Below are 23,117 nucleotides of genomic sequence, written 5' to 3' on the forward strand. Positions count from 1 at the left end.
AATTTTGAATAATGCTTGAATCTTAGATGGCTAATCATGGCATATATTGAATAAGTCTTTCGGGGTTAAAATAAGAATAATTTCTTTGTTATACTTGATACTTGCTGAAAATCGTCTGAGAGGGAAGACAAAAGGGGGCTTTAAAGTTTTTACGTATATAGTTCAAAGACAGCTTTAAAAGCTGTAATAATATTATGATCCTGGACAGCTTTTAGCATCATGATTGATAACTCAGTTTTCTTTTGGTGTAATATTTCTTATACTTATTAGCGAAGATATAGATGAAGTGAAAAGATCACAACATACATCACAAAGGTGATATGAATAACATATCAAAGATGTTACTATAATTCTTCTTTTAAAATTTTGAATAATTCTTGAATCCTACATGGCTAATCATGGCATATATTGAATAAGTCTGGCGGGGTTAAAATATTAATTATTTTTTGTTATACTTGACACTTGCTCAAAATCTTCTGAGAGGGATGACGAAGGAGGCTGCACAGATTTTACGTATATCGTTTAAAGGCAATTTTAAAAGCTGTAATAATATTATGACTCTTGGACAGCTTTTAGGATCATAATTGATAACTCAGTTTTCTCTTGGTGTAATATTTCTTATACTTATTATTGAAGATATAGACGAAGTGAAAAGATCACAACATACATCACAAAGGTGATATGAATCAATATATGAAAGATGTTACTATAATTCTTCTTTTAAAATTTTGAATAATGCTTGAATCCTACATGGCTAATCATGGCATATTGAATAACAAGTCTTTCGGGGTTAAATTAATAATTTCTTTGTTATACTTGATTGCTGAAAATCTTCTGAGAGGGAAGACGAAAGGAGGCTTTAAAGTTTTTACGTATTAGTTCAAAGACAGCTTTAAAAGCTGTAATAATATTATGATTCCTAGACAGCTTTTAGCATCATGATTGATAACTCAGTTTTCTTTTGGTGTAATATTCTTATACTTATTAGCGAAGATATAGATGAAGTGAAAAGATCACAACATACATCACAAAGGTGATATGAATAAACATATCAAAGATGTTACTATAATTCTTCTTTTAAAATTTTGAATAATTCTTGAATCCTACATGGCTAATCATGGCATATATTGAATAAGTCTGGCGGGGTTAAATAGTTAATTATTTTGTTTGTTATACTTGACACTTGCTCAAAATCTTCTGAGAGGGATGACGAAGGAGGCTGCACAGTTTTTACGTATATCGTTCAAAAGCAATTTTAAAAGCTGTAATAATATTATGACTCTTGGACAGCTTTTAGGATCATAATTGATAACTCAGTTTTCTCTTGGTGTAATATTTCTTATTCTTATTATTGAAGATATAGACGAAGTGAAAAGATCACAACATACATCACAAAGGTGATATGAATCAACATATCAAAGATGTTACTATAATTCTACTTTTAAAATTTTGAATAATGCTTGAATCTTAGATGGCTAATCATGGCATATATTGAATAAGTCTTTCGGGGTTAAAATAAGAATAATTTCTTTGTTATACTTGATACTTGCTGAAAATCGTCTGAGAGGGAAGACAAAAGGGGGCTTTAAAGTTTTTACGTATATAGTTCAAAGACAGCTTTAAAAGCTGTAATAATATTATGATTCCTGGACAGCTTTTAGCATCATGATTGATAACTCAGTTTTCTTTTGGTGTAATATTTCTTATACTTATTAGCGAAGATATAGATGAAGTGAAAAGATCACAACATACATCACAAAGGTGATATGAATAAACATATCAAAGATGTTACTATAATTCTTCTTTTAAAATTTTGAATAATTCTTGAATCCTACATGGCTAATCATGGCATATATTGAATAAGTCTGGCGGGGTTAAAATGTTAATTATTTGTTTGTTATACTTGACACTTGCTCAAAATCTTCTGAGAGGGATGACGAAGGAGGCTGCACAGTTTTTACGTATATCGTTCAAAGGCAATTTTAAAAGCTGTAATAATATTATGACTCTTGGACAGCTTTTAGGATCATAATTGATAACTCAGTTTTCTCTTGGTGTAATATTTCTTATACTTATTATTGAAGATATAGACGAAGTGAAAAGATCACAACATACATCACAAAGGTGAATGAATCAACATATGCAAGATGTTACTATAATTCTACTTTTAAAATTTGATAATGCTTGAATCTTAATGGCTAATCATGGCATATATTGAATAAGTCTTTCGGGGTTAAAATAAAAATAATTTCTTTGTTATACTTGATACTTGCTGAAAATCTTCTGAGAGGGAAGACGAAAGGAGGCTTTAAAGTTTTTACGTATATAGTTCAAAGACAGCTTTAAAAGCTGTAATAATATTATGATTCCTAGACAGCTTTTAACATCATGATTGATAACTCAGTTTTCTTTTGGTGTAATATATCTTATACTTATTAGCGAAGATATAGATGAAGTGAAAAGATCACAACATACATCACAAAGGTGATATGAATAAACATATCAAGATGTTACTATAATTCTTCTTTTAAAATTTTGAATAATTCTTGAATCCTACATGGCTAATCATGGCATATATTGAATAAGTCTGGCGGGGTTAAATAGTTAATTATTTTGTTTGTTATACTTGACACTTGCTCAAAATCTTCTGAGAGGGATGACGAAGGAGGCTGCACAGTTTTTACGTATATCGTTCAAAAGCAATTTTAAAAGCTGTAATAATATTATGACTCTTGGACAGCTTTTAGGATCATAATTGATAACTCAGTTTTCTCTTGGTGTAATATTTCTTATTCTTATTATTGAAGATATAGACGAAGTGAAAAGATCACAACATACATCACAAAGGTGATATGAATCAACATATCAAAGATGTTACTATAATTCTACTTTTAAAATTTTGAATAATGCTTGAATCTTAGATGGCTAATCATGGCATATATTGAATAAGTCTTTCAGGGTTAAAATAGAATAATTTCTTTGTTATACTTGATACTTGCTGAAAATCGTCTGAGAGGGAAGACGAAAGGAGGCTTTAAAGTTTTTACGTATATAGTTCAAAGACAGCTTTAAAAGCTGTAATAATATTATGATTCCTGGACAGCTTTTAGCATCATGATTGATAACTCAGTTTTCTTTTGGTGTAATATTTCTTATACTTATTAGCGAAGATATAGATGAAGTGAAAAGATCACAACATACATCACAAAGGTGATATGAATAAACATATCAAAGATGTGACTATAATTCTTCTTTTAAAATTTTGAATAATTCTTGAATCCTACATGGCTAATCATGGCATATATTGAATAAGTCTGGCGGGGTTAAAATGTTAATTATTTTGTTTGTTATACTTGACACTTGCTGAAAATCTTCTGAGAGGGATGACGAAGGAGGCTGCACAGTTTTTACGTATATTGTTCAAAGGCAATTTTAAAAGCTGTAATAATATTATGACTCTTGGACAGCTTTTAGGATCATAATTGATAACTCAGTTTCTCTTGGTGTAATATTTCTTATACTTATTATGAAGATATAGACGAAGTGAAAAGATCACAACATACATCACAAAGGTGAAATGAATCAACATATGCAAGATGTTACTATAATTCTACTTTTAAAATTTGGATAATGCTTGAATCTTAATGGCTAATCATGGCATATATTGAATAAGTCTTTCGGGGTTAAAATAAAAAATTTCTTTGTTATACTTGATACTTGCTGAAAATCTTCTGAGAGGGAAGACAAAAGGAGGCTTTAAAGTTTTTACGTATATAGTTCAAAGACAGCTTTAAAGCTGTAATAATATTATGATTCCTGGACAGCTTTTAGCATCATGATTGATAACTCAGTTTTGTTTTGGTGTAATATCTTATACTTATTAGCGAAGATATAGATGAAGTGAAAAGATCACAACATACATCACAAAGGTGATATGAATAAACATATCAAAGATGTTACTATAATTCTTCTTTTAAATTTTGAATAATGCTTGAATCCTACATGGCTAATCATGGCATATATTGATAATAAGTCTGGCGGGGTTAAAATGTTAATAATTTCTTTGTTATACTTGACACTTGCACAAAATCTTCTGAGAGGGATGACGAAGGAGGCTGCACAGTTTTTACGTATATCGTTCAAAGGCAATTTTAAAAGCTGTAATAATATTATGACTCTTGGACAGCTTTTAGGATCATAATTGATAACTCAGTTTTCTTGGTGTAATATTTCTTATTCTTATTATTGAAGATATAGACGAAGTGAAAAGATCACAACATACATCACAAAGGTGATATGAATCAACAATCAAAGATGTTACTATAATTACTTTTAAAATTTTGAATAATGCTTGAATCTTAGATGGCTAATCATGGCATATATTGAATAAGTCTTTCGGGTTAAAATAAGAATAATTTCTTTGTTATACTTGATACTTGCTGAAAATCGTCTGAGAGGGAAGACGAAAGGAGGCTTTAAAGTTTTTACGTATATAGTTCAAAGACAGCTTTAAAAGCTGTAATAATATTATGATTCCTGGACAGCTTTTAGCATCATGATTGATAACTCAGTTTTCTTTTGGTGTAATATTCTTATACTTATTAGCGAAGATATAGATGAAGTGAAAAGATCACAACATACATCACAAAGGTGATATGAATCAACATATCAAGATGTTACTATAATTCTACTTTTAAAATTTGAATAATGCTTGAATCTTACATGGCTAATCATGGCATATATTGAATAAGTCTTGCGGGTAAAATGTTAATAATTTCTTTGTTATACTTGACACTTGCACAAAATCTTCTGAGAGGGATGACGAAGGAGGCTGCACAGTTTTTACGTATATCATTCAAAGCAGCTTTAAAAGCTGTAATAATATTATGACTCTTGGACAGCTTTTAGCATCATGATTGATAACTCAGTTTTCTCTTGGTGTAATATTCTTATACTCATTATTGAAGATGTTACAAATTCTAGTTTTAAAATTTTGAATAATGCTTGAACCTTACATGGCTAATCATAGCGTATATTGAATAATCCTTGCGAGGTTAAAATGTGAATAAGTTTGTTATACTTAACACTTGCTCAAAATCTTGTGAGAGGGAAGACGAAGGAGGTTGCACAGTTTTTAGTATATAGTTAAAAGGGACTTTAAAAGCTGTAATAATATTATGACTCTTGGACAGCTTTTAGCATCATGATTGATAACTCAGTTTTCTCTTGGTGTAATATTTTATACTTATTATTGAAGATATAGACGAAAGTGAAAAGATCACAACATACATCACAAAGGTGATTGAATCAACATATCAAAGATGTTACTATAATTTACTTTTAAAATTTTGAATATGCTTGAACCTTACATGGCTAATCATAGCGTATATTGAATAATTCTTGCAAGGTTAAAATGTGAATAATTTCTTTGTTATACTTAACACTTGCTCAAATCTTCTGAGAGGGATGACGAAAGGAGGCTCACAGTTTTTACGTATATAGTTAAAAGGCAGCTTTAAAAGCTGTAATAATATTATGACTCTTGGACAGCTTTTAGCATCATGATTGATAACTCTCTTTGTGTAATATTTTTATACTTATTAGCGAAGATATAGACAAAGTGAAAACACAACATACATCACAAAGGTGATATGAACAACATATCAAGATGTTACTATAATTGTACTTTAAAATTTGAGAAATGCTTAATCTTACATGGCTAATCATGGCATATATTGAATAAGTCTTGCGGGGTTAAAATGTTAATAATTTCTTTGTTATACTTGACACTTGCTCAAATCTTCTGAGAGGGATGACGAAGGAGGCTGCACAGTTTTTACGTATATCGTTCAAAGACAGCTTTAAAAGCTGTAATAATATTATGACTCCTGGACAGCTTTTAGCATCATAATTGTAACTAAGTTTTCTCTTTGGTAATATTTTTATACTTATTAGCGAAGATATAGACGAAGTGAAAAGATCACAACATACATCACAAAGGTGATATGAATCAACATATCAAAGATGTTACTATAACTACTTTTAAAATTGCTTGAATAATGCTTGAACCTTACTGGCTAATCATAGCGTATATTGAATAATTCTTGCGAGGTTAAAATGTGAATAATTTCTTTGTTATACTTAACACTTGCTCAAAATCTTGTGAGAGGGAAGACGAAGGAGGTTGCACAGTTTTTAGGTATATAGTTAAAGGAGCTTTAAAAGCTGTAATAATATTATGACTCTTGGACAGCTTTTAGCATCATGATTGATAACTCAGTTTCTCTTGGTGTAATATTTGTTATACTTATTATTGAAATATAGACAAAGTGAAAAGATCACAACATACATCACAAAGGTGATGAATCAACATATCAAAGATGTTACTATAATTTACTTTTAAAATTTTGAATATGCTTGAACCTTACATGGCTAATCATAGCGTATATTGAATAATTCTTGCAAGGTTAAAATGTGAATAATTTCTTTGTTATACTTAACACTTGCTCAAATCTTCTGAGAGGGATGACGAAAGGAGGCTGCACAGTTTTACGTATATAGTTAAAAGGCAGCTTTAAAAGCTATAATAATATTATGACTCTTGGACAGCTTTTAGCATCATGATTGATAACTCAGTTTCTCTTGTGTAATATTTTTATACTTATTAGCGAAGATATAGACAAAGTGAAAACATCAGAACATACATCACAAAGGTGATATGAACAACATATCCAAGATGTTACTATAGTTGTACTTTTAAAATTTGAGAATGCTTAAATCTTACATTGCTATTTATGGCATATATTGAATAAGTCTGCGGGGTTAAAATGTTAATAATTTCTTTGTTATACTTGACACTTGCTCAAATCTTCTGAGAGGGATGACGAAGGAGGCTGCACAGTTTTTACGTATATCGTTCAAAGACAGCTTTAAAAGCTGTAATAATATTATGACTCCTGGACAGCTTTTAGCATCATAATTGTTAACTAAGTTTTCTCTTTGTGTAATATTTTTTATACTTATTAGCGAAGATATAGACGAAGTGAAAAGATCACAACATACATCACAAAGGTGATATAAATCAACATATCAAAGATGTTACTATAAATCTACTTTTATTGCTTGAATAATGCTTGAACCTTACTTGGCTAATCATAGCGTATATTGAATAATTCTTGCGAGGTTAAAATGTGAATAATTTCTTTGCTATACTTAACACTTGCTCAAAATCTTGTGAGAGGGAAGACGAAGGAGGTTGCACAGTTTTTAGGTATATAGTTAAAAGGGAGCTTTAAAAGCTGTAATAATATTATGACTCTTGGACAGCTTTTAGCATCATGATTGATAACTCAGTTTCTCTTGTGTAATATTTTTATACTTATTATTGAACATATAGACAAAGTGAAAAGATCACAACATACATCACAAAGGTGATTTGAATCAACATATCAAAGATGTTACTATAATTTTACTTTTAAAATTTTGAATATTGCTTGAACCTTACATGGCTAATCATAGCGTATATTGAATAATTCTTGCAAGGTTAAAATGTGAATAATTTCTTTGTTATACTTAACACTTGCTCAAATCTTCTGAGAGGGATGACGAAAGGAGGCATCACAGTTTTACGTATATAGTTAAAAGGCAGCTTTAAAAGCTAATAATATTATGACTCTTGGACAGCTTTTAGCATCATGATTGATAACTCAGTTTCCTCTTTGTGTAATATTTTTTATACTTATTAGCGAAGATATAGACAAAGTGAAAACATCAGAACATACATCACAAAGGTGATATGAACCAACATATCCAAGATGTTACTATAGTTGTACTTTTAAAAATTTGAGAAATGCTTAAATCTTACATGGCTAATTATGGCATATATTGAATAAGTCTTGCGGGTTAAAATGTTAATAATTTCTTTGTTATACTTGACACTTGCTCAAATCTTCTGAGAGGGATGACGAAGGAGGCTGCACAGTTTTTACGTATATCGTTCAAAGACAGCTTTAAAAGCTGTAATAATTATGACTCCTGGACAGCTTTTAGCATCATAATTGTTAACTAAGTTTCTCTTGTGTAATATTTTTATACTTATTAGCGAAGATATAGACGAAGTGAAAAGATCACAACATACATCACAAAGGTGATATGAATCAACATATCAAAGATGTTACTATAAATCTACTTTTAATGCTTGAATAATGCTTGAACCTTACTTGGCTAATCATAGCGTATATTGAATAAGTCTTGCGAGGTTAAAATGTGAATAATTTCTTTGCTATACTTAACACTTGCTCAAAATCTTGTGAGAGGGAAGACGAAGGAGGTTGCACAGTTTTTAGGTATATAGTTAAAAGGCAGCTTTAAAAGCTGTAATAATATTATGACTCTTGGACAGTATTAGCATCATGATTGATAACTCAGTTTTCTCTTGGTATAATATTTGTTAACTTATATTGAAGATATAGACGAAGGAAAAGATCACAACATACATCACAAAGGTGATAAATCAACATATCAAAGATGTTACTATAATTTTACTTTTAAAATTTTGAATAATGCTTGAACCTTACATGGCTAATCATAGCGTATATTGAATAATTCTTGGAAGGTTAAAATATGAATAATTTCTTTGTTATACTTAACACTTGCTCAAAATCTTGTGAGAGGGAAGACGAAGGAGGTTGCACAGTTTTTAGGTATATAGTTAAAAGGCAGCTTTAAAAGCTGTAATAATATTATGACTCTTGGAGAGTATTTAGCATCATGATTGATAACTCAGTTTTCTCTTGGTGTAATATTTGTTATACTTATTATTGAAGATATAGACGAAGGGAAAAGATCACAACATACACCACAAAGGTGATATCAATCAACATATCAAAGATGTTACTATAATTTTACTTTTAAAATTTTGAATAATGCTTGAACCTTACATGGCTAATCATAGCGTATATTGAATAATTCTTGCAAGGTTAAAATATGAATAATTTCTTTGTTATACTTAACACTTGCTCAAAATCTTGTGAGAGGGAAGACGAAGGAGGTTGCACAGTTTTTAGGTATATAGTTAAAAGGCAGCTTTAAAAGCTGTAATAATATTATGACTCTTGGACAGTTTTTTAAGCATCATGATTGATAACTCAGTTTTCTCTTGGTGTAATATTTGTTATACTTATTATTGAAGATATAGACGAAGGGAAAAGATCACAACATACATCACAAAGGTGATATCAATCAACATATCAAGATGTTACTATAATTTCTTTTAAAATTTTGAATAATGCTTGAACCTTACATGGCTAATCATAGCGTATATTGAATAATTCTTGCAAGGTTAAAATCTGAATAATTTCTTTGTTATACTTAACACTTGCTCAAAATCTTAAGAGAGGGAAGACGAAGGAGGTTGCACAGTTTTTAGGTATATTGTTAAAAGGCAGCTTTAAAAGCTGTAATAATATGATGACTCTTGGACAGCTTTTAGCATCATGATTGATAACTCAGTTTTCTCTTTGTGTAATATTTCTTATACTTATTATTGAAGGTATACGACGAGTGAAAAGATCACAACATACATCACAAAGGTGATATGAATTAACATATCAAAGATGTTACTATAATTCTACTTTAAAATTTGGAATAATGCTAGAATCTTAAAGGGCTAATCATAGCGTATATTGAATAATTCTTGTGGGGTTAAAATTTACATCATTACTTTGTTACTACTTGACACTTGCTCAAAATGTTCTGAGAGGGATGACGAAGGAGGCTGCACAGTTTTTTACGTATATCGTTCAAAGACAGCCTTAAAAGCGTAATAATTATGACTCGATCCTGGAATGCTTTAGCATCATGATTGATAACTCAGTTTTCTCTTCGTGTAATACTTGTTATACTTATTATTGAAGATATAGACGAAGGGAAAAGATCACAACATACATCACAAAGGTGATATGAATCAACATATCAAAGATGTTACTATAATTCTACTTTTAAAATTTTGAATAATGCTTGAACCTTACAATCATAGCGTATATTGAATAATTCTTGCGAGGATAAAATGTGAATAATTTCTTTGTTATACTTAACACTTGCTCAAAATCTTCTGAGAGGGAAGACGAAAGAGGCTGCACAGTTTTTAGGTATATATAGTTAAAAGGCAGCTTTAAAAGCTGTAATAATATTATGACTCTTTGACAGCTTTTAGCATCATGATTGATAACTCAGTTTTCTCTTGGTGTAATATTTCTTATACTTATTATTGAAGATATACATGAAGCGAAAAGATCACAACATACATCACAAAGGTGATATGAATCAACATATCACAGATGTTACTATAATTCTACTTTTAAAATTTTGAATAATGCTTGAATCTTAAATGGCTAATCTTAGCGTATATTGAATAATTCTTGCAAGTTAAAATTTACATCATTACTTTGTTATACTTGACACTTGCTCAAATCTTCTGAGAGGGATGACGAAAGGAGGCTGCACAGTTTTTACGTATATAGTTAAAAGGCAGCTTTAAAAGCTATAATAATATTATGACTCTTGGACAGCTTTTAGCATCATGATTGATAACTCAGTTTCCTCTTTGTGTAATATTTTTTATACTTATTAGCGAAGATATAGACAAAGTGAAAACATCAGAACATACATCACAAAGGTGATATGAACCAACATATCCAAGATGTTACTATAGTTGTACTTTTAAAATTTTGAGAAATGCTTAAATCTTACATGGCTAATTATGGCATATATTGAATAAGTCTTGCGGGGTTAAAATGTTAATAATTTCTTTGTTATACTTGACACTTGCTCAAATCTTCTGAGAGGGATGACGAAGGAGGCTGCACAGTTTTTACGTATATCGTTCAAAGACAGCTTTAAAAGCTGTAATAATATTATGACTCCTGGACAGCTTTTAGCATCATAATTGTTAACTCAGTTTTCTCTTTGTGTAATATTTTTTATACTTATTAGCGAAGATATAGACGAAGTGAAAAGATCACAACATACATCACAAAGGTGATATGAATCAACATATCAAAGATGTTACTATAAATCTACTTTTAATGCTTGAATAAAGCTTGAACCTTACTTGGCTAATCATAGCGTATATTGAATAATTCTTGCGAGGTTAAAATGTGAATAATTTCTTTGTTATACTTAACACTTGCTCAAAATCTTGTGAGAGGGAAGACGAAAAAGGCTGCACATTTTTTAGGTATATAGTTAAAAGGGAGCTTTAAAAGCTGTAATAATATTATGACTCTTGGACAGCTTTAGCACATGATTGATAACTCAGTTTTCTCTTGGTGTAATATTTGTTATACTTATTATTGAAGATATAAACGAAGTGAAAAGATCACAACATACATCACAAAGGTGATATGAATCAACATATCAAAGATGTTACTATAATTTTACTTTTAAAATTTTGAATAATGCTTGAACATTACATGGCTAATCATAGCGTATATTAAATAATTCTTGCAAGGTTAAAATGTGAATAATTTCTTTGTTATACTTAACACTTGCTCAAAATCTTGTGAGAGGGAAGACGAAGGAGGTTGCACAGTTTTTAGGTATATAGTTAAAAGGCAGCTTTAAAAGCTGTAATAATATTATGACTCTTGGACTTTAGCATCATGATTGATAACTCAGTTTTCTCTTGGTGTAATATTTGTTATACTTATTATTGAAGATATAGACGAAGGGAAAAGATCACAACATACATCACAAAGGTGATATCAATCAACATATCAAAGATGTTACTATAATTTTACTTTTAAACTTTTGAATAATGCTTGAACCTTACATGGCTAATCATAGCGTATATTGAATAATTCTTGCAAGGTTAAAATGTGAATAATTTCTTTGTTATACTTAACACTTGCTCAAAATCTTGTGAGAGGAAAGACGAAGGAGGTTGCACAGTTTTTGGGTATATAGTTAAAAGGCAGCTTTAAAAGCTGTAATAATATGATGACTCTTGGACAGCTTTTAGCATCATGATTGATAACTCAGTTTTCTCTTTGTGTAATATTTCTTATACTTATTATTGAAGGTATAGACGAAGTGAAAAGATCACAACATACATCACAAAGGTGATTTGAATCAACATATCAAAGATGTTAGTATAATTTTACTTTTAAAATTTTGAATATTGCTTGAACCTTACATGGCTAATCATAGCGTATATTGAATAATTCTTGCAAGGTTAAAATGTGAATAATTTCTTTGTTATACTTAACACTTGCTCAAATCTTCTGAGAGGGATGACAAAAGGAGGCATCACAGTTTTTACGTATATAGTTAAAAGGCAGCTTTAAAAGCTATAATAATATTATGACTCTTGGACAGCTTTTAGCATCATGATTGATAACTCAGTTTTCTCTTTGTGTAATATTTTTTATACTTATTAGCGAAGATATAGACGAAGTGAAAAGATCAGAACATACATCACAAAGGTGATATGAATCAACATATCCAAGATGTTACTATAGTTGTACTTTTAAAATTTTAGAAAATGCTTGAATCTTACATGGCTTATTATGGGATATACTGAATAATTCTTGCGGGGTTAAAATTTACATCATTACTTTGTTATACTTGACACTTGCTCAAAATCTTCTGAGAGGGATGACGAAGGAGGCTGCACAGTTTTTACATATATCGTTCAAACGGTAGCTTTAAAAGCTGTAATAATATTTGACTCTTGGACAGCTTTTAGCATCATGATTGATAACTCAGTTTTCTCTTGGTGTAATATTTCTTATACTTATGAGCGAAGATATAGACGAAGTGAAAAGATCACAACATACATCACAAAGGTGATATGAATAAACATATCAAAGATGTTAATATAATTCTTCTTTTAAAATTTTGAATAATGCTTGAATCCTACATGGCTAATCATGGCATATATTGAATAAGTCTGGCAGGGTTAAAATGTTAATAATTTCTTTGTTATACTTGACACTTGCTCAAAATCTTCTGAGAGGGATGACGAAGGAGGCTGCACAGTTTTTACGTATATCGTTCAAAGACAGCTTTAAAAGCTGTAATAATATTATGACTCCTGGACAGCTTTTAGCATCATAATTGTTAACTCAGTTTTCTCTTTGTGTAATATTTTTTATACTTATTAGCGAAGATATAGACGAAGTGAAAAGATCACAACATACATCACTAAGGTGATATGAATCAACATATGCAAGATGTTACTATAATTCTACTTTTAAAATTTTGAATAATGCTTGAATCTTACGTGGCTAATCATGGCATATATTGAATAAGTCTTGTGGGTGTAAAATGTTAATAATTTCTTTGTTATACTTGACACTTGCACAAAATCTTCTGAGAGGGATGACGATCGAAGGAGGCTGCACAGTTTTTACGTATATCGTTAAAGCAGCTTTAAAAGCTGTAATAATATTATGACGCTTAGACAGCTTTTAGCATGATGATTGATAACTCAGTGTTCTCTTGGTGTAATATTTCTTATACTCATTATTGAAGATATAGACGAAGTGAAAAGATGACAACATACATCACAAAGGTGATATGAATCAACCTATCAAAGATGTTACTATAATTCTACTTTTAAAATTTTGAATAATGCTTGAACCTTACATGGCTAATCATAGCGTATATTGAATAATTCTTGCAAGGTTAAAATGTGAATAATTTCTTTGTTATACTTAACACTTGCTCAAATCTTCTGAGAGGGATGACGAAAGGAGGCTGCACAGTTTTTCCGTATATAGTTAAAAGGCAGCTTTAAAAGCTATAATAATATTATGACTCTTGGACAGCTTTTAGCATCATGATTGATAACTCAGTTTTCTCTTTGTGTAATATTTTTTATACTTATTAGGGAAGATATAGACAAAGTGAAAAGATCAGAACATACATCACAAAGGTGATATGAACCAACATATCCAAGATGTTACTATAGTTGTACTTTTAAAATTTTGAGAAATGCTTGAACCTTACATGGCTAATCATAGCGTATATTGAATAATTCTTGCAAGGTTAAAATGTGAATAATTTCTTTGTTATACTTAACACTTGCTCAATCTTCTGGAGGGATGACAAAGGAGGCATGCACAGTTTTTACGTATATAGTTAAAAGGCAGCTTTAAAAGCTAATAATATTGACTCTTGGACAGCTTTTAGCATCATGATTGATAACTCAGTTTTCTCTTTGTGTAATATTTTTTATACTTATTAGCAAAGATATAGACGAAGTGAAAAGATCAGAACATACATCACAAAGGTGATATGAATCAACATATCCAAGATGTTACTATTTGTACTTTTAAAATTTTAGAAATGCTTGAATCTTACATGGCTATATGCGATATACTGAATAATTCTTGCGGGGTTAAAATTTACATCATTACTTTGTTATACTTGACACTTGCTCAAAATCTTCTGAGAGGGATGACGAAGGAGGCTGCAGAGTTTTTACATATATCGTTCAAACGGTAGCTTTAAAAGCTGTAATAATATTTGACTCTTGGACAGCTTTTAGCATCATGATTGATAACTCAGTTTTCTCTTGGTGTAATTTTCTTATACTTATGAGCGAAGATATAGACGAAGTGAAAAGATCACAACATACATCACAAAGGTGATATGAATAAACATATCAAAGATGTTAATATAATTCTTCTTTTAAATTTTGAATATGCTTGTCCTACATGCATCATGCTAATATTGAATAATCTTGCAGGGTTAAAATGTAATAATTTCTTTGTTATACTTGACACTTGCTCAAAATCTTCTGAGAGGGATGACGAAGGAGGCTGCACAGTTTTTACGTATATCGTTCAAAGACAGCTTTAAAAGCTGTAATAATATTATGACTCCTGGACAGCTTTTAGCATCAATTTAACTCAGTTTTCTCTTTGTGTAATATTTTTATACTTATTAGAAGATATAGACGAAGTGAAAAGATCACAACATACATCACAAAGGTGATATGAATCAACATATCAAAGATGTTACTATAATTCTACTTTTAAAATTTTAATGCTTGAATCTTACTGGCTAATCATGGCATATATTGAATAATCTTGTGGGTAAAATGTAATAATTTCTTTGTTATACTTGACACTTGCACAAATCTTCTGAGAGGGATGACGACGAAGGAGGCTGCACAGTTTTTACGTATATCGTTAAAGCAGCTTTAAAAGCTGTAATAATATTATGACTTGGACAGCTTTTAGCATCATGATTGATAACTCAGTTTCTCTTGGTGTAATATTTCTTATACTTATTATTGAAGATATAGACGAAGTGAAAAGATCACAACATACATCACAAAGGTGATATGAATCAACATCAAAGATGTTACTATTTCTACTTTTAAAATTTTGAATAATGCTTGAACCTTACATGGCTAATCATAGCGTATATTGAATAATTCTTGCAAGGTTAAAATGTGAATAATTTCTTTGTTATACTTAACACTTGCTCAAATCTTCTGAGAGGGATGACGAAAGGAGGCTGCACAGTTTTTCCGTATATAGTTAAAAGGCAGCTTTAAAAGCTATAATAATATTATGACTCTTGGACAGCTTTTAGCATCATGATTGATAACTCAGTTTTCTCTTTGTGTAATATTTTTATACTTATTAGGAAGATATAGACGAAGTGAAAAGATCACAACATACATCACAAAGGTGATATGAATCAACATATCAAGATGTTACTATAGTTTACTTTTAAAATTTTGAAATGCTTGAACCTTACATGGCTAATCATAGCGTATATTGAATAATTCTTGCAAGGTTAAAATGTGAATAATTTCTTTGTTATACTTAACACTTGCTCAAAATCTTGTGAGAGGGAAGACGAAGGAGGTTGCACAGTTTTTAGGTATATAGTTAAAAGGCAGCTTTAAAAGCTGTAATAATATGATGACTCTTGGACAGCTTTTAGCATCATGATTGATAACTCAGTTTTCTCTTTGTGTAATATTTCTTATACTTATTATTGAAGTATAAGACGAAGTGAAAAGATCACAACATACATCACAAAGGTGATTGAATCAACATATAAAGATGTTACTATAATTTTACTTTTAAAATTTTGAATATGCTTGAACCTTACATGGCTAATCATAGCGTATATTGAATAATTCTTGCAAGGTTAAAATGTGAATAATTTCTTTGTTATACTTAACACTTGCTCAAATCTTCTGAGAGGGATGACAGAAGGAGGCATCACAGTTTTTTCGTATATAGTTAAAAGGCAGCTTTAAAAGCTATAATAATATTATGACTCTTGGACAGCTTTTAGCATCATGATTGATAACTCAGTTTTCTCTTGTGTAATATTTTTATACTTATTATTGAAGATATAGACGAAGTGAAAAGATCACAACATACATCACAAAGGTGATATGAATCAACATATCAAAGATGTTACTATAATTCTACTTTTAAAATTTTGAATAATGCTTGAACCTTACTAATCATAGCGTATGTTGAATAATTCTTGCGAGGATAAAATGTGAATAATTTCTTTGTTATACTTAACACTTGCTCAAAATCTTCTGAGAGGGAAGACGAAAGAGGCTGCACAGTTTTTAGGTATATATAGTTAAAAGGCAGCTTTAAAAGCTGTAATAATATTATGACTCTTGGACAGCTTTTAGCATCATGATTGATAACTCAGTTTTCTCTTGGTGTAATATTTCTTATACTTATTATTGAAGATATACATGAAGCGAAAAGATCACAACATACATCACAAAGGTGATATGAATCAACATATCAAAGATGTTACTATAATTCTACTTTTAAAATTTTGAATAATGCTTGAATCTTAAATGGCTAATCTTAGCGTATATTGAATAATTCTTGCGGGTTAAAATTTACATCATTACTTTGTTATACTTGACACTTGCTCAAATCTTCTGAGAGGGATGACAAAAGGAGGCTGCACAGTTTTTACGTATATAGTTAAAAGGCAGCTTTAAAAGCTATAATAATATTATGACTCTTGGACAGCTTTTAGCATCATGATTGATAACTCAGTTTTCTCTTTGTGTAATATTTTTATACTTATTAGCAAAGATATAGACAAAGTGAAAAGATCAGAACATACATCACAAAGGTGATATGAACCAACATATCCAAGATGTTACTATAGTTGTACTTTTAAAATTTTGAGAAATGCTTAAATCTTACATGGCTAATTATGGCATATATTGAATAAGTCTTGCGGGGTTAAAATGTTAATAATTTCTTTGTTATACTTGACACTTGCTCAAATCTTCTGAGAGGGATGACGAAGGAGGCTGCACAGTTTTTACGTATATCGTTCAAAGACAGCTTTAAAAGCTGTAATAATATTATGACTCCTGGACAGCTTTTAGCATCATAATTGTTAACTCAGTTTTCTCTTTGTGTAATATTTTTTATACTTATTAGCAAAGATATAGACGAAGTGAAAAGATCACAACATACATCACAAAGGTGATATGAATCAACATATCAAAGATGTTACTATAAATCTACTTTTAATGCTTGAATAATGCTTAAACCTTAATTGGCTAATCATAGCGTATATTGAATAATTCTTGCGAGGTTAAAATGTGAATATTTTCTTTGTTATACTTAACACTTGCTCAAAATCTTGTGAGAGGGAAGACGAAGGAAGTTGCACAGTTTTTAGGTATATAGTTAAAAGGGAGCTTTAAAAGCTGTAATAATATTATGACTCTTGGACAGCTTTTAGCATCATGATTGATAACTCAGTTTTCTCTTGGTGTAATATTTGTTATACTTATTATTGAAGATATAGACAAAGTGAAAAGATCACAACATACATCACAAAGGTGATATGAATCAACATATCAAAGATGTTACTATAATTTTACTTTTAAAATTTTGAATAATGCTTGAACCTTACATGGCTAATCATAGCGTATATTGAATAATTCTTGCGAGGTTAAAATGTGAATAATTTCTTTGCTATACTTAACACTTGCTCAAATCTTGTGAGAGGGAAGACGAAGGAGGTTGCACAGTTTTTAGGTATATAGTTAAAAGGGAGCTTTAAAAGCTGTAATAATATTATGACTCTTGGACAGCTTTTAGCATCATGATTGATAACTCAGTTTTCTCTTGGTGTAATATTTGTTATACTTATTATTGAACATATAGACAAAGTGAAAAGATCACAACATACATCACAAAGGTGATTTGAATCAACATATCAAAGATGTTACTATAATTTTACTTTTAAAATTTTGAATATTGCTTGAACCTTACATGGCTAATCATAGCGTATATTGAATAATTCTTGCAAGGTTAAAATGTGAATAATTTCTTTGTTATACTTAACACTTGCTCAAATCTTCTGAGAGGGATGACGAAAGGAGGCATCACAGTTTTTACGTATATAGTTAAAAGGCAGCTTTAAAAGCTATAATAATATTATGACTCTTGGACAGCTTTTAGCATCATGATTGATAACTCAGTTTCCTCTTTGTGTAATAAATATTTTTTATACTTATTAGCGAAGATATAGACAAAGTGAAAACATCAGAACATACATCACAAAGGTGATATGAACCAACATATCCAAGATGTTACTATAGTTGTACTTTTAAAAATTTGAGAAATGCTTAAATCTTACATGGCTAATTATGGCATATATTGAATAAGTCTTGCGGGGTTAAAATGTTAATAATTTCTTTGTTATACTTGACACTTGCTCAAATCTTCTGAGAGGGATGACGAAGGAGGCTGCACAGTTTTTACGTATATCGTTCAAAGACAGCTTTAAAAGCTGTAATAATATTATGACTCCTGGACAGCTTTTAGCATCATAATTGTTAACTCAGTTTTCTCTTTGTGTAATATTTTTTATACTTATTATGAAGATATAGACGGGAAAGATCACAACATACCACAAAGGTGATATCAATCAACATATCAAGATGTTACTATAATTTACTTTTAAAATTTTGAATAATGCTTGAACCTTACATGGCTAATCTTAGCGCTATATTGAATAATTCTTGCAAGGTTAAATGTGAATAATTTCTTTGTTATACTTAACACTTGCTCAAAATCTTGTGAGAGGGAAGACGAAGGAGGCTGCACAGTTTTTAGGTATATAGTTAAAAGAGAGCTTTAAAAGCTGTAATAATATTATGACTCTTGGACAGCTTTTAGCATCATGATTGATAACTCAGTTTTCTCTTGGTGTAATATTTGTTATACTTATTATTGAAGATATAGACGAAGTGAAAAGATCACAACATACATCACAAAGGTGATATGAATCAACATATCAAAGATGTTACTATAATTTACTTTTAAAATTTTGAATAATGCTTGAACCTTACATGGCTAATCATAGCGTATATTGAATAATTCTTGCAAGGTTAAAATGTGAATAATTTCTTTGTTATACTTAACACTTGCTCAAAATCTTGTGAGAGGGAAGACGAAGGAGGTGCACAGTTTTTAGGTATATAGTTAAAAGGCAGCTTTAAAAGCTGTAATAATATTATGACTCTTGGACAGCTCTTAGCATCATGATTGATAACTCAGTTTTCTCTTGGTGTAATATTTGTTGTACTTATTATTGAAGATATAGACGAAGGGAAAAGATCACAACATACATCACAAAGGTGATATGAATCAACATATCAAAGATGTTACTATAATTTTACTTTTAAAATTTTGAATAATGCTTGAACCTTACATGGCTAATCATAGCGTATATTGAATAATTCTTGCAAGGTTAAAAATAATTTCTTTGTTATACTTAACACTTGCTCAAAATCTTGAGAGGGAAGACGAAGGAGGTTGCACAGTTTTTAGGTATATGTTAAAAGGCAGCTTTAAAAGCTGTAATAATATTTAGCATCATGATGATTGATAACTCAGTTTTCTCTTTGTGTAATATTTCTTATACTTATTATTGAAGGTATAGACGAAGTGAAAAGATCACAACATACATCACAAAGGTGATATGAATTAACATATCAAAGATGTTACTATAATTCTACTTTTAAAATTTTGAATATTGCTTGAACCTTACATGGCTAATCATAGCGTATATTGAATAATTCTTGCGAGGTTAAAATTTACATCATTACTTTGTTATACTTGACACTTGCTCAAAATCTTCTGAGAGGGATGACGAAGGAGGCTGCACAGTTTTTACGTATATCGTTCAAAGACAGCTTAAAAGCTGTAATAATATTATGACTCGATCCTAGAATGCTTTTAGCATCATGATTGATAACTCAATTTTCTCTTCGTGTAATATTTCTTATACTTATTATTGAAGATATAGACGAAGTGAAAAGATCACAACATACATCACAAAGGTGATATGAATCAACATATCAAAGATGTTACTATAATTCTACTTTTAAAATTTTGAATAATGCTTGAACCTTACATGGCTAATCATAGCGTATCTTGAATAATTCTTGCAAGGTTAAATTGTGAATAATTTCTTTGTTATACTTAACACTTGCTCAAAATCTTCTGAGAGGGAAGACGAAAGAGGCTGCACAGTTTTTAGGTATATAGTTAAAAGGCAGCTTTAAAAGCTGTAATAATATTATTACTCTTTGACAGCTTTTAGCATCATGATTGATAACTCAGTTTTCTCTTTGTGTAATATTTCTTATACTTATTATGAAGATATACATGAAGCGAAAAGATCACAACATACATCACAAAGGTGATATGAATCAACATATCACAGATGTTACTATAATTCTACTTTTAAAATTTTGAATAATGCTTGAATCTTAAATGGCTAATCTTAGCGTATATTGAATAATTCTTGCAAGTTAAAATTTACATCATTACTTTGTTATACTTGACACTTGCTCAAATCTTCTGAGAGGGATGACGAAAGGAGGCTGCACAGTTTTTACGTATATAGTTAAAAGGCAGCTTTTAAAGCTATAATAACAATATCACTCTTGGACAGCTTTTAGCATCATGATTGATAACTCAGTTTTCTCTTTGTGTAATATTTTTTATACTTATTAGCGAAGATATAGACAAAGTGAAAAGATCAGAACATACATCACAAAGGTGATATGAACCAACATATCCAAGATGTTACTATAGTTGTACTTTTAAAATTTTGAGAAATGCTTAAATCTTACATGGCTATTTATGGCATATATTGAATAAGTCTTGCAAGGTTAAAATGTGAATAATTTCTTTGTTATACTTAACACTTGCTCAAAATCTTGTGAGAGGGAAGACGAAGGACGTTGCACAGTTTTTAGGTATATAGTTAAAAGGCAGCTTTAAAAGCTGTAATAATATTATGACTCTTTGACAGCTTTTAGCATCATGATTGATAACTCAGTTTTCTCTTTGTGTAATATTTTTTATACTTATTAGCGAAGATATAGACAAAGTGAAAAGATCAGAACATACATCACAAAGGTGATATGAACCAACATATCCAAGATGTTACTATAGTTGTACTTTTAAAATTTTGAGAAATGCTTAAATCTTACATGGCTAATTATGGCATAGATTGAATAGGTCTTGCGGGGTTAAAATGTTAATAATTTCTTTGTTATACTTGACACTTGCTCAAATCTTCTGAGAGGGATGACGAAAGGAGGCTGCACAGTTTTTACGTATATAGTTAAAAGGCAGCTTTAAAAGTTATAATAATATTATGACCCTTGGACAGCTTTTAGCATCATGATTGATAACTCAGTTTTCTCTTTGTGTAATATTTTTTATACTTATTAGCGAACATATAGACGAAGTGAAAAGATCACAACATACATCACAAAGGTGATACGAATCAACATATCAAAGATGTTACTATAAATTACTTTTAATGCTTGAATAATGCTTGAACCTTACTTGGCTAATCATAGCGTATATTGAATAATTCTTGCGAGGTTAAAATGTGAATAATTTCTTTGTTATACTTAACACTTGCTCAAACTCTTGTGAGAGGGAAGACGAAGGAGGTTGCACAGTTTTTAGGTATATAGTTAAAAGGCAGCTTTAAAAGGTGTAATAATATTAACATACATCACAAAGGTGATATTAATCAACATATCAAAGATGTTACTATAATTTACTTTTAAAATTTTGAATATTGCTTGAACCTTACATGGCTAATCATAACATGTTACTCCCGGCACGCAATATGTTCGCAATTGTGCCTGCTCGTTGCCGAGATTATTTGTTGATAAATACTCACAAGTTAATCCGATTCGCACGATAAATATACCCTCGCAATTAATAGATTGGGTTCTTTATTAATCACAATAACTTGACGTAAAACTACAGAAGATAAATATACGAAATGCATAAGTAAATATACGCTACGAATATATAACGATACACAGCAATTATATAATAGAGAAACTGACCAAATTTCCTCTCTTGCCGAGCACACACATCCAAATATCAAATAAAGTTTCTCGCATAAATCGCAGTATAAATTGAGTTCTAAACTAAAACAGTAATGTTCCTTTTCAAGTATAAAATCCAGTTGCTCAAAACAAATTGAGCCTACAAACATGTCGCACACATGAGCCCGCAGTTACATGGCTCTCCTAAATTGCAACCAAACGCAATTTACAACAAAGTCAATAAATGTTCCATACAAGGCTCTTCGGCGGGGATTCTTCAATCCATGGCTGTATCTTCGGACTTCAGAAGTAGTACCAGTTTATGGACTGGTCTGTCCAGAACGGTCGTTGCTCGAACACATTTTCCTTCTCTTGAAATAAAGGGTCGCTTGCGATGATAATCATAATATTATTAAGGAATCATAATATTATTACAGCTTTTAAAGCTCTTTTTGAACTATATACATATAAACTGTGCAGCCTCCTTCATCATCCCTCTCAGAAGATTTGAGCAAGTGTCAAGTATAACAAAGAAATTATTCACATTTTAACCCCGCAAGACTTATTCAATATATGCAATGATTAGCCATGTAAGATTCAAGCATTATTCAAAATTCTGAAAGTAGAATTATAGTAACATCTTGGATATGTTGATTCATATCAACTTTGTCATGTATATTGTGATCTTTTCACTTCGTCTGTATCTTCGCTAATAAGT

This window comes from Dendronephthya gigantea, unplaced genomic scaffold, assembly GCF_004324835.1.
Source record: "Dendronephthya gigantea isolate DGI-Jeju-01 unplaced genomic scaffold, DenGig_1.0 000331F, whole genome shotgun sequence".
Classification (NCBI taxonomy): Eukaryota; Metazoa; Cnidaria; class Anthozoa; order Malacalcyonacea; family Nephtheidae; genus Dendronephthya; species Dendronephthya gigantea.